The following is a 14067-nucleotide window of genomic DNA, read 5'->3' on the forward strand; positions in this document are numbered from 1 at the left end:
CGGTAATCTTGGGTTTTTGGGGACACTGAAAGCGAATCCAACTTCAAAATTTCAAGGCGCAAAATAGTGAATCCAATATGGCGGACCGAAAATACAAAAAATGATCCGATTCGCTTGAAACTTGTTACCGGGGGGGTTTTCGGGGTTGCTGGAAACAAATCCGACGTCAGAATTTCAAAATTTAAGGTGGCGGATCCAATATGGTGAAATGAATATATAGAAAATGATCCTATTCGCTCGTATTAGATCCACCATTTTGAATTTTAGAAATTGCTCAGATCTGATTCCATTTTTTAAATCAGTGATTTCAAGAACCCTTATATACCTAGTTTCAAGGAATTTAACTGCTACGAAAAATATATGCTTCAAAAGATTAAATTGAAAACAAAAAAAAAACAAACAAATCTTTCACTCTGTTTGATGAATTGAACAAATTTCCTTCCGTGTGTAATAAAAATGCGCTGATGGTAATTACAGATACACAAATGTTATTTTATCATTATTTGATCTTCAGACGGGAAAAAATGTTCGGCAAACGAAATCTCATAGTCGAACCACCAACGCGTATAAGAAAATACGTTGTGAGTATATCACGATGAACTTTGTCAACGGTTACCGCTGCTCAAAGCTACGCATGCATGTGTACTGTATGCTCATCGTGTGTAAATAGGCATCGAGATATGGAACTGGCATTCCGTGTTAAGTCTATCACGTTTTGGCCTTACCATTTTCAATACGGTTGAGATTTCTTCTTTCTTTCTATAGTAGCGCCTCCAAGATGGTCGTTTTTTATCTCCAATCTCCTGATGCAATGGTTCTCGAGTTATGAATATTTGTATACTCTTACAATTTCAACTACTTTCAAATTCTTGACCGAGTTCTTGCGAGGAATTTCGTTCTTTGTTTCGATCATTTCAAAATGTGTTTCATACTGGGATACCTTCCTCTTTCCTTCTTCTCGGCGTTTTGGAAAATTTTTGATCTACAAAAACCAATGTACGATTGTTTTGGAAACGTCGAAAGAAATTTTGAAATATTTTTGACTTGAGAACGATCGTTCGGGCAAGGTAACGAAAGAAGTTTGAAAGATATAGTTAAAATTTTAAACGTGTGGAACTCGATGTGGAATAAAAAACGGTGAATTGATAAATTTCAACCTATCGGTATGAGAGTTAAGAATGACTAAGTATTTTTATAAAATTTTAGAAACGCTGACAAATCTGGGTGAATCCGAAAATTTTCAAAATGCTACAGAGAATGAAAAAGAAAAACAATTTTAAAATAATCGGAACGAGAACAAAAATTCGAAGCATTCTTCGAGAATTTCAAAACAGATGGGAGTATTGAACTATTTTAATATGGATAGCATAAAGATCGTTGGATCAAAATATAAATAATAAAAAACTAGCAGTTTTTAGAGGCGTTACGATTATTTGAAAAAATATCGAAATCAAAAAATATCAATTCAAATCCTGATGCAGTTGGCATGGAATGCGCGCATGGAAAACAGTCGGTTGATTTTGTCAGCCGTGCAAGAGCCGGAGAAACTCGCTTCCCCCATCACTAATCGTTATCTTCGACGGACCGAATTTCGACGTGGCAACGGACGACCGTCAAGTTCAAGGTTTTCGAGACCGGTATAAGGTAAGTGCTCGAAAAACGCTTGCAGGTGTGCCAGCGGTTGACATGATAACGCAAGTAGTTGTGCAAACAAGAAAAAACGCACACTTTCGAATACACAACGATGTATGACGCATTATATTTGTTGCAAGGTATTACACGGTAACGCTTTTGGTGAAATAAAAATTTATACGACATTCTTTTTTTTTCATAATATTAATACAGTAGTACGTCGAAGTATGTTCAAAAACTTGCCGGAATTTCTGAGAATCTAATGATTCGTTCTCACGTTTTCATCTCGAACTCGATTTAGTTAAAAATTTTAGTCAGAAACTTGAACAGTAGGATTTTTCCAAGTTTTTAGTATAAAATGAGGTCCCTAGAGAATATTAATTCATTGCTGATGATCTCTAGAATTCTCAAAATTATTCTGATATTATCAGAATAACCGAAACTTTTTTCAGAACTATCCAAAAACATGCTCAATTTGTGAATAATTTATGCGGGAAAAAAAAAATAAATAAATAAAAATTATGGAATATTTCTGAAGACATCTTTTCACCGAGCTTCGCAAATTACGGTAAAAAAGCGTAACCTCACTTCATTTTTTACTTTTTCTTCTTATACCGAACTGATTTACGATATTCGTTGTACTGAAAATCGGCCGCATCGTTGAGTTTCATTTATATCTATCAGATCCGAGCTCTTTACTTAGAATTGCAGGGAATATTGGGTGAAAAATGGAAGTCGAGAGAACCAGTCCTTGAACTGGGTTAACTTTGAGTGGGGTAAGGTTCACGATCAACGACCATAAATGTTTCTTCCCATCATGCATAATGCATGTGGCTACAGATCGGAACACAATGGGTGTGTTTGAGGTACTGTTTAGAGAAATTACAACGTCAGATATCCTGACTAGTAATTACAAGTGCTTATTCTTCGCTCAGGTCAAAATCATCAACTGCTACTTCGATCCACCGTTCAATCTGTTAAGGATGTATCCGGTGTACAGTCAAGTCGAAAAAGTGTTAAGATGAGAAGATTGGGAAACAGATGTTTGAAAGCAACAATCGAATCAAGTTCCAACAAGTTACATCGACATCCTACTCCACTTATGTTCATAAAATATTAATTCCTCCGATCGCAAAATCAAATTCGTGGCTGAACTAGAACTCGACAATTGACAGCTATCCTCTTGTTTTATCAATCGATTTTTAAGATAGCTACACAAACCTCGTTTGAAAAATTTCAAACCGTTTTCAGTGTAGTTTGTACATTATTTCTGACATTTTTAATACCAGTTACACGAGAGGAAAAATATTGACTTGAATTTCGAACGGTGGAATGACGGTCGTTCGAAAATGACTGAACATCTTGTTACGAACCTCCTAACCCCGAGTACCTTCATTCGGCTGTCAAGATTTATGTTACAGGGTCTTGAAAGTTTTATGGTGCGCATAAAACACGGGACTACACGACGCACGGTTTTCATACGAAAATCGTCCCTACCTTAGGAAGGATTCATCATCGAAACTAAAAAATTCAACGTCTTTGGACCGCGTTCAATCAATCCCCGATAAAACGAACCAATGCCAAAGAAATGTCACTTTCCTTTGAGATTTCGTTGAGTGAGTTTACTCACCAGAGGAAAATGCACAAGGATATAACGCAGCGCTGTGAGGTGCATTAATGTGCCTTTGTACAACGGTGCAAGGCGCGAAGGCCATGAAGGTAGAGTCGAGGTTCGCTGCATGCTTTACAATTCACATTAGGTAGACCGTACACGCTTTCTCGGATGACCCTCGACGTCCGTCTTCAACCAATTCCTCGGCTCCCTCATTACGGCAGCTTCATCTTCCTCTATTTCCTTCTGCACTCGTAATCAGAGATCCTGAGGTGCAGAGTCAAGGAAGTTGGGGCTAATTTACAGTGAGATCGTCAACCTTCCGATCAAGGTTGGCAAGACCGAAATTCCTGACGTCGAAGTAGATGAAGAATAAATATTCCTTTTGCGACGAAAATGGGTAAATTTTATGGGTAATTTCGCGATACGATCTGAACTTTAGATGGAGTGCTCACCACATATTTTACTTCGATGAGAAAAGTTCGACTACACGCTGTCACTTCGATTCGATTCGTTTCTGATCATTTTTTTATATCTGATGGCCGAAGAACGACTCAACCTTTTCAGATGTAGCCTGGTCATTTGATTTGGGTTAATTTAACCTGGATCTTGTTTGATTTCGAGCAAACTTGTTTCGGCGCCTCCTCACTTATCTCCAAGAATGAAAGCTCCTTTTGCCCGACAATAATCTGAAAACGAGTTATCTGATCGATATAAGAATTCGTCATATATTTTTTCTGTGCAACGATACCTTGAATTTAGTTTGAAATTGGATCCAGTAATTTACCCAAGCAGTTTGTTTGACTCATATACGATTAGGTTTTCGATTAAATTGATAGTTATTCTCATCTGTACAATCAAATATCACTACCAGAATATTCTGAATTGATTCATTCAAAGCGGTCGATATTCCTGTAAATGTGTTCTATTAATATTCAACCTAGGGGCGTGGCTGAGCAATATGGCGTCGTACTGGACAATCAGCTGATCGTTTGAACCTCGGTTTAAACTGAATAACACAAATATAAAGGAACGGAAGACTTTGTGCATGTTGTAACAATTTTCTTTTTCAACGTTCGGTTCATAAACAGTAAAATATCGGTCGAGAAACAACTTTTATAATTAAATATGGTCCCTGTTTAACGTGCCAAACTCGCCGTCATCAACAGAAGTTATCGTCAGATGTTTTGGAACCCACTGAAACTTCTCGATGAAATTGATACCGAATTTAGTTTCTTGGCACTTTTCACTCATTTCAGAAGAAGATAATTTCAAATTGCAACATTTCAAGCGTATGCAATCGTTACAGTACGTAGGGCAAGATGCGTCGGTGGAGGATAAAAGCGGGTGTAAAGAAGCTCGCGTAGAGGAATTGACCGGAACGCGATACAAGATAATTCAGCATCGCCGACAATATCTGCATACATGTATGAGCGAAATTTTCATCTCATCTCGTCCACACGTCGACGGTCCGTTGTCAGTCAGTTCTTATCGGCCGGCTTTCTGGTTCTGTGCTCTCGGTTATTTTCTCTCCCCGAGACAAGTCGAACACTGTTTGTAATTTATTCCTTTCGAGAGGATGAAAAGATAACAACGATTTGATGAATTCGAATTGGCGAGATTTAGGCATCAGAGATAATACGGAGAAGTTTGTGCGCCTCGAAGATAGAGAACCACTGCCAAACACTTTTATTTATATAGTCACGGAGTTTGAGACGAGACAGCTGGGCTGCAGAGTTTAGATAAAATCACTTTTTTGCCAGGCCCTGTTTTGTGAGATTTCAGATTAATGATGTGAAAAGAGTAATTAAGCCCTCACGGTATAGGTTCAGGCTTACCAACCACGTTTAGTGAATAAATAACTGCTCACTCAAAGTCTATATTTTTCAAATTTAGTCCACGTTTCGTCACGTCTATGAATATATCACGCTTTGAAAAGGGGTGTGAAAATACTGTGGAAAAAAAAATTGTTTTCAGTAACTAACTCGGAATATCACTTCTGACACAGTTTCACAATTTATTTTTAGAAATATCTCAATTTCTGTGCGGAACATTATTTGCGTAAGATTCATAGAAATATCTTGATAATTCTTAAGAAGTTCCGAGTTTTCTTAATTCTAGTTTCAATGGAAATTTTTTTGTTTTTACAGTGTTTTTTTTTTTTTTTTTCAACCGCAATTTGGTAAAATTGAGTTTTCCCGTTTCCTCAAAATTTCCAATTTTTCTCAGAAATCTATACCAACTTCCCACGACGTGGTACCATTAAAAAAATACGTAGATGTCCCGAAACCGGCACTTTTTCACATTTGTAATATAAATAATCAAGCTCGGTAGAATGTAAATTATCTACTTCACAGATTGACCCGATTTCGACATTCAATTCGGTTTGGATCGAACTAGTCGAAAGCTTGAAAAATCGCAGTGTTTCTGATTTTCAGTGAAAAACCAAATTCCAAAAGAATAAATCAAAATTTTTCAAAAATTACTCAAGGATGACTCATTTTTGAATTCATTCTAGATCGGCGAGTCGTCTCAGGAATTGTTTCTACACATATCAAGTTATAGTGTGAAGTTATTTGAAGACATCCGAAGCCATGCAAAGCCACTTGAATCTATCACAATAATGTGAAGCGATCCAGCGTCACTTCAAGACAATGCGAAGTCATTGAAGATCATTGAAATTGTACAAAGTCAGGTGACGCTGACTTATCTCGTAATCTAAATAAACTATACATCATAATTCAAGGTCTGTAATAATTCTCGAAACTGTTGAAAGATTTTTCGAATCAAAAAACAATGTTTCTTTTTTTTTTTTTTTTCAATCGGTCAAAGATGTAAACAATTTTTTGAATTTTTTTTTTTTTTTTTTCCACCCGTTTCCTCAACTCACGCAAAAGTGTCTTACGAACATTCGTAATCTAAATAAACTATACATCATAATTCAAGGTCTCTAATAATTCTCGAAACTGTTTAAAGATTTTTCGAATCAAAAAACAATGTTTCTTTTTCTTTTCAATCGGTCAAAGATGTAAACAATTTTTTGAATTTTTTTTTTTTTTTCCACCCGTTTCCTCAACTCACGCAAAAGTGTCTTACGACCAAATGTTTGTTCTCACATTACGATTCTTTATTATCAAAAAAAAAAAAAAATATGACGCTTCTTTGAACAAAGAACAAAGCTAAAAGAAATCTCAGAGACAAGAGGTGGCACGACGAGTTGTAAATATGATTTAAATTCGATACGCAAACCGAAACTAATAATCCTCGGAAACACAAGTGTGACTCACGGACTTTGCTAACACAGAAGATGCGACGAGCATTTTAAGCAGGCATTATCCATCAAGCATATATACGAGCCTGCATTCCCATTGCGTGGGCGTAAAATGAAACGTATCCCTTTATAAAACGCATTCGTGCGTCGTTGTTTGAACTGCGTGTCCTGCTAAGGATTGGCATTTCCTCCGTCAGGTATCCTCCTGCACGGCCTTTATATACGTGTACCGGATCAATACCGAATTCGGGTCTGCAGAGGCGCGTTTTGTCCTCCTTGTCACAGACGCGAGGTTCGAGTATTTTATCAACTGCGTGTAAAAGTCTAATAGAATTTTCACCCTGTTTGCGGTGTTTCCAAATGCCTTTAAAGGTTGATTTTATTGTTGTATGCGTACGGAGCATTCCACGCCAAATCTACCACGGTCTGACCCTTGACCTCGTGGATATGGTCTACGATTTTTTAAATTTTCATTACCACCCTGAAAAGCATTCAATCTTTTTTCAAGTCTTTATTTTTGGGCAAATTCATTTTAATCATGATTTGTGAAAACCAACATGTCATTGGACGTGACTTAAGACACTGGTCTTGGTTTTTAAAAATGATAAGTAAAACGAATAAACTGAAAAAAAAAAAAAAAAAAAACAACTCGAAAAAAATCCGAGGGCTTTTCAGCGGATCAACGATGCAAAAAAAATCTCGGACCATATCCAAGAAATCCTGATCGATTTGGCGTGGAATACCCGATATATGTGGAGCGTTCTAGTTAAAAAAAAAAAAAAATCCGAAGCGATTAGGATCTTAGGCTGGGTAATTTTGCATGGAATGCACCATCTAAGAGGTTATAACTTATTTAGTTGGAAGAATAGGTAAATTTCGCACTACTTACGTTGTCTGTATTAGGTTCGGGCAGTAAAATTTCTAAAATCCTCCTGCAACAAAAAAGAAATACATAATTTAGTCAGTGATTCAAGAATCATGAAAAAAAAAAATCGGCAATAAAACTGACTAATCGGAACGAGAAGAAATAATTGAACGAAACTAAGTAGAAGCCTGAACATTCACAAAATTTTATCAGCTTAGGTAAGAATAATTTGATCGAATACAGCGAAATGAAAATTCATACAATTTTCGCATTTATATCGTTCGTAAGAAGAATAAATAAATGAAATTCCATTATTTTTCAATACGTTTGACGTTACTGTTTTCCGTTTTAAACTTCCCAGTTATAAGTATAATAATAATCAAAACGAGAATCGACGAATTTCGCCACTTCATTATGCGGTTTGATTTTTACGTATTATATGGGAAATTGATTTTGCACAAAATTTTTTCTGCAATTCTCTCAACTCTGAAACAATACCCTGAATTTTTTCAGATTTTTTATCCAACCGGTCAATTATTATTTATAAATATTGAGAGTGATCTTAAAAAGTGCCTTTTTTTAAATTCTTAAAAAATACTGAAAAACTGTATTTTCTTTTCCTAAAATTTCAAAAACCGCGAGCCCACGATGAGCTGATTTTTTTTCAACTATATTCTAGCACTTTGAATTTTTTCATCAACGAAAAACATCGTTTAAACCGTCTGAAAATGCAGAAAAAATTCTCAAATCGTTTATTTTTCTCTTCGAATATTTCTAGACCGGTTTCATTACGAAGTTGATGAAAAAAGTTGAATGTGCCAAAGGAATATACAAAACTTGTTCTGTAATGGAACCGGCCTAGAAAATCTTGAAAAAGAAAATGCAGTGTCTGAAACTTTTTTTGAGAATATTGAGAAAGTTCCTTTTAAAAAACACTTCAAATACTTGTAAATAATTGAGCAGTTGAATAAAAAAAAAAAAAAAAACTGAAAATATTCAGGCTACGTTTTCAGAGTTGGGACAATTGCAGAAAATTTTTGAAACAAAATCAGAAATGGCGAGGGTCAGACGTTACTCAGATTCGCATGGAATTCCCCATATACATGCGATATGTGTAATAATTCCAACGAGTGCATCACAGCGGACAATAATAGTCTAGTCGAGAAGTGAGTTTTCTGCGAAAATTAGTTACAGGTCTCGTAAAAATATGAGCGATAGCTCATTCGATCCGGAATCACAACCCGAAAAAGGAGTTTTTTGGATTTTTTCTGCCGATCAAAATTACGATTGTTATTAACAAAAAACTAAAAAAAAAAAACGCCCTTTCGTTTTTTGGCTATAACTCAAAAATTATAAGTGATGGCGAAATTTAAAAAAAAGATCCTAAAAGAGGAGGAAATTTCCGATGAAAAACTCCGTACTCCCGGAATTCTAGCTCCATTATTTATAATTTTAATTTAATGCTGAAAGTAGGCTTCCGCGCGGCAGTTTCAGCATGCGCGCGCCGCCACTATAGAGAGTACTGCACATATAATAATTTTTTTATGTCATTTAATGTTTTTTTAAAAATTTGAACAAATTCAGGGGTCATCTAGAGACTTCAAAGAATACGGTCCCGTTGGAATTTTATGTCTATCTCAATTTTTCAAAAAGTTATGCAATTGTTAAGTAACTAACTTTTTCCGGGTTTCCGTTATTAAAGAACCCGGTATAAAAGTTTAAATAATAAACCTAAAAATATTTTGCTTCTTGGAGCCTTTTTTTATAAGCATGCTGAATAAGATGACGTCATAAAACTTTTATAAAATTTTTTATTTTGTTAATTATGAATTTTCACAGTAACGAAAAATGGAAAATTCAAAATATTGTTGTTAAAAAAATTTTTTTTTCAATATGTTAAGCTATCACTGATTTCAACTCTACTTTAGACATCAATCAATACCAGTTTTAATTTTTTTATGTCATTTGTTTATAAATTTTTTATAAACAAACTTATAAATTTACAATTTTTCAAAATTTTTTTTTTACCATATGGTTGTAATGTAGAAATAATGATTTTTAAAAAAAAAATTTTTTCTTAAAAACATTATCTTATTGTTGTTAATCGTTTGTCTCATTTTTTCATTACTTTAATAAGTTATTAAGAAATCGTTTTTTTTCTAAAAATCATCATTAACATTTCTCAATAGAATAGCAAAAAAAATTTTTTTTTTAATCAACAATTTGTTCATTTATTTATTCAACAATTTATTATAAACTATTTTTTTTTATTTGTTATAATTTTTTTCTAGAAGATCAAAAAATCACAAAAACAGCTACCTGCAACAATATGGCAAAAAAAATTTTTTTCTATTTTTAAAAAATTATCTTGTTTTTTTAACACGGCTAAGTCCAACGCGGACTCGATTTGTCAACTAACAACTTGCTGTAACTTTGCAACTATTGCAGATACAGTTTTCGACCTTCAAGTCATTTTTGTGCAGCATGAGTTGAGCTTCCTAATAAAATTTTAAACTAACGTTTATCAATTATAGTTTACTAATTACACGCTTTTATTTACAAAAGTTTACATTGTCTATTCCTTACAACCCTTATATCTCATAAACAATTAATGTTACGACAAATATGCTTTAAGGCATTCTTATCACCCGATTATTAAACTATTCGAATATATTTTTTTTATATTTTTAATCTTATTTGTTTATGAGATTTTGGAATTTTTCTTCAATTATAACATATTTTATGGTCTTCTTTAAGATTTCGAAAGTATATAGTAATTGAAATTACACATTTTTTTTGTTTATTGTATCGTTAAATTCAATCTTACCATTTCTTTAATTATTATTTATATTGAGAATATGTAAATTTGAACAACTGGTGAATTTGAAAAATTAACGACGGAGCCAGGAATCGAACCTGGAATCTAGCGATGCTTTACCGGAGACTTACTCCACTAGACCACCTAGCCGCCCTGACTCTGTTGTCTTTAATTTCTCTCATAACCAGTGAGTTCAAATTTGTTTTCATGTGCCCGATTTGTATGAGTAAGAATTTCTTCTCTGCATGCACGATGTAAGGAGACTGTAGTGTGTAGATGTTATGTTTACCCTTTCAATCCTTTGCTTCCGATGAGAAGCCCGTAAGACGGCAATGCCGTCTAATAAATGAGATGCGGGTGTGCAAATCATTAATCTACGAGAGAATTTTGTTGAAAGTTTTGTTTTGTTTCACCCAATCTCATTTATTAGACGGCATTGCCGTCTTACGGGCTTCTCATCGGAAGCAAAGGATTGAAAGGGTAAACATAACATCTACACACTACAGTCTCCTTACATCGTGCATGCAGAGAAGAAATTCTTACTCATACAAATCGGGCACATGAAAACAAATTTGAACTCACTGGTTATGAGAGAAATTAAAGACAACAGAGTCAGGGCGGCTAGGTGGTCTAGTGGAGTAAGTCTCCGGTAAAGCATCGCTAGATTCCAGGTTCGATTCCTGGCTCCGTCGTTAATTTTTCAAATTCACCAGTTGTTCAAATTTACATATTCTCAATATAAATAATAATTAAAGAAATGGTAAGATTGAATTTAACGATACAATAAACAAAAAAAATGTGTAATTTCAATTACTATATACTTTCGAAATCTTAAAGAAGACCATAAAATATGTTATAATTGAAGAAAAATTCCAAAATCTCATAAACAAATAAGATTAAAAATATAAAAAAAATATATTCGAATAGTTTAATAATCGGGTGATAAGAATGCCTTAAAGCATATTTGTCGTAACATTAATTGTTTATGAGATATAAGGGTTGTAAGGAATAGACAATGTAAACTTTTGTAAATAAAAGCGTGTAATTAGTAAACTATAATTGATAAACGTTAGTTTAAAATTTTATTAGGAAGCTCAACTCATGCTGCACAAAAATGACTTGAAGGTCGAAAACTGTATCTGCAATAGTTGCAAAGTTACAGCAAGTTGTTAGTTGACAAATCGAGTCCGCGTTGGACTTAGCCGTGTTAAAAAAACAAGATAATTTTTTAAAAATAGAAAAAAATTTTTTTTGCCATATTGTTGCAGGTAGCTGTTTTTGTGATTTTTTGATCTTCTAGAAAAAAATTATAACAAATAAAAAAAAATAGTTTATAATAAATTGTTGAATAAATAAATGAACAAATTGTTGATTAAAAAAAAAATTTTTTTTGCTATTCTATTGAGAAATGTTAATGATGATTTTTAGAAAAAAAACGATTTCTTAATAACTTATTAAAGTAATGAAAAAATGAGACAAACGATTAACAACAATAAGATAATGTTTTTAAGAAAAAATTTTTTTTTTAAAAATCATTATTTCTACATTACAACCATATGGTAAAAAAAAAATTTTGAAAAATTGTAAATTTATAAGTTTGTTTATAAAAAATTTATAAACAAATGACATAAAAAAATTAAAACTGGTATTGATTGATGTCTAAAGTAGAGTTGAAATCAGTGATAGCTTAACATATTGAAAAAAAAATTTTTTTAACAACAATATTTTGAATTTTCCATTTTTCGTTACTGTGAAAATTCATAATTAACAAAATAAAAAATTTTATAAAAGTTTTATGACGTCATCTTATTCAGCATGCTTATAAAAAAAGGCTCCAAGAAGCAAAATATTTTTAGGTTTATTATTTAAACTTTTATACCGGGTTCTTTAATAACGGAAACCCGGAAAAAGTTAGTTACTTAACAATTGCATAACTTTTTGAAAAATTGAGATAGACATAAAATTCCAACGGGACCGTATTCTTTGAAGTCTCTAGATGACCCCTGAATTTGTTCAAATTTTTAAAAAAACATTAAATGACATAAAAAAATTATTATATGTGCAGTACTCTCTATAGTGGCGGCGCGCGCATGCTGAAACTGCCGCGCGGAAGCCTACTTTCAGCATTAAATTAAAATTATAAATAATGGAGCTAGAATTCCGGGAGTACGGAGTTTTTCATCGGAAATTTCCTCCTCTTTTAGGATCTTTTTTTTAAATTTCGCCATCACTTATAATTTTTGAGTTATAGCCAAAAAACGAAAGGGCGTTTTTTTTTTTTAGTTTTTTGTTAATAACAATCGTAATTTTGATCGGCAGAAAAAATCCAAAAAACTCCTTTTTCGGGTTGTGATTCCGGATCGAATGAGCTATCGCTCATATTTTTACGAGACCTGTAACTAATTTTCGCAGAAAACTCACTTCTCGACTAGACTATAAGTCGTCTGTAGTATTTAAACCGGAAGCACTAGCTGGGTGCCCGTAACTGAGAAGCCATAAATCCGTGCTGCAGCCTTGCGGGCACTCTTTCTTCCTCGAATGCTTGAAACGAAATCGGATAAATCACCAACGCTGTAGCGTCTTACCAGCCGCAAGAAAAAAGCTAATGGCTGGTTAACGATACACATACCCGGCCATTCCCGACGTTTGTACGAACATTAAACACCTTTCCATTTGTAATTAAAATAACCGATTCCTTCAAGATTGAATTCTTGGAACAAAGTTCGAAACGAATTTAAGAAATCTCATTTTGTTGTTTTTATTGAAAATTTCATCGTTATCTCAATGATCGGAAATCATGATGTACGAATTCTCGATTTTCTACACTGAGATAAATTTCATTTGTTACAGTAACTAGAAAAATTCAGCAAAACAGGTATCGTTGAAAAAACTGTTTGAATATTGTTGGGATTAGGAAAAACGAGGTACGTGTAACCATTTTAGCGCTATTGTTGGTACTTTTTTCGTTATTGCAACGCAAAATCAGTTTCTGAGGTTTACTCTACTTCGTTTTAGTTAAATCAGGCTTTAACGTCAATTTATCGTTCCACAAGCGTGAAATTTTAGCAACAGCAGCTAGAAAACTAATTTTCATTTTCTACCTAGAACTATATTTTTCGATTGTGGTAAAAAATGAAATTAGTCAAGGACCGAGCGGTAACCGAAACCAAAAATTTCTCTCAGTGTATTTCTTTTTGATCGGATTTAAGATATCCTGTAGTGTTTTTTCGAGGCTGGAAAAAACGAGAGATATTTTTTAACAGACACTTGTCAACGCGTGTATCAAACAACACATTTTCCATAAAAATGCCTGACCATTCCGCAGGGGCAAAAACTGTTAAAAAAATAAAAATCTAAATGCAATAACCGAACTCCGATCAGACGCGAAGCTGCGATGTGAACTCTTTAAAATAAAAATTAATTATGATATAAGCTCGCGCGTAAGCGGTGGAAAAAGCACGTTTAATTGATATCGCGACGTGTTTAACAAACGTGCCGTAAAGGTCACTGCGAGTATGCACGACTCACAAGACGCGTATAAGGTTAAGAATTTGAAGGGTCACTCAGCGATAAGCTCTGCACTCGTCCACGATGAGAGGATGAACAATTAAATTCATTGTTAGCCAAGAAACGTTAAAGTCTGAAGACAGATTGATAGAGACGCGTTGATTTGTCGGTGTTTTTCCGCTTTTTAATCTTGTGAAAAAAGTCGGAATGAATTTGTTTGAACTTCTATGACTATAATGTTCACTTTTTATTTGTCCCAAGTGAGATATGATTGTCGTTGGAACTGGTTTCGAAGTAAAGTTTTGGAAAACTCGAAGATCCGAAACGAAGGAAAGACAATGACCACTTCTGAGGTCATTAAC

General features: G+C 33.9%; 1 protein-coding gene across 18 annotated transcripts in view; it reads right to left on the minus strand.

Annotated features, from left to right (window-relative positions):
- LOC124210972 (microtubule-associated protein futsch) overlaps nucleotides 1-14067 on the minus strand; it is a 122633-nt gene that overhangs the window by 69521 nt on the left and 39045 nt on the right. For all 18 annotated transcript variants that reach the window (XM_046609495.2, XM_046609487.2, XM_046609489.2 and 15 more), the window contains exon 2: nucleotides 7405-7447. The gene's annotated coding sequence lies outside the window, so the exon portion shown is untranslated. The remainder of the gene's footprint in view (nucleotides 1-7404; nucleotides 7448-14067) is intronic.

The sequence above is a fragment of the Neodiprion pinetum genome, chromosome 2, assembly GCF_021155775.2.
Source record: "Neodiprion pinetum isolate iyNeoPine1 chromosome 2, iyNeoPine1.2, whole genome shotgun sequence".
Taxonomy (NCBI): domain Eukaryota; kingdom Metazoa; phylum Arthropoda; class Insecta; order Hymenoptera; family Diprionidae; genus Neodiprion; species Neodiprion pinetum.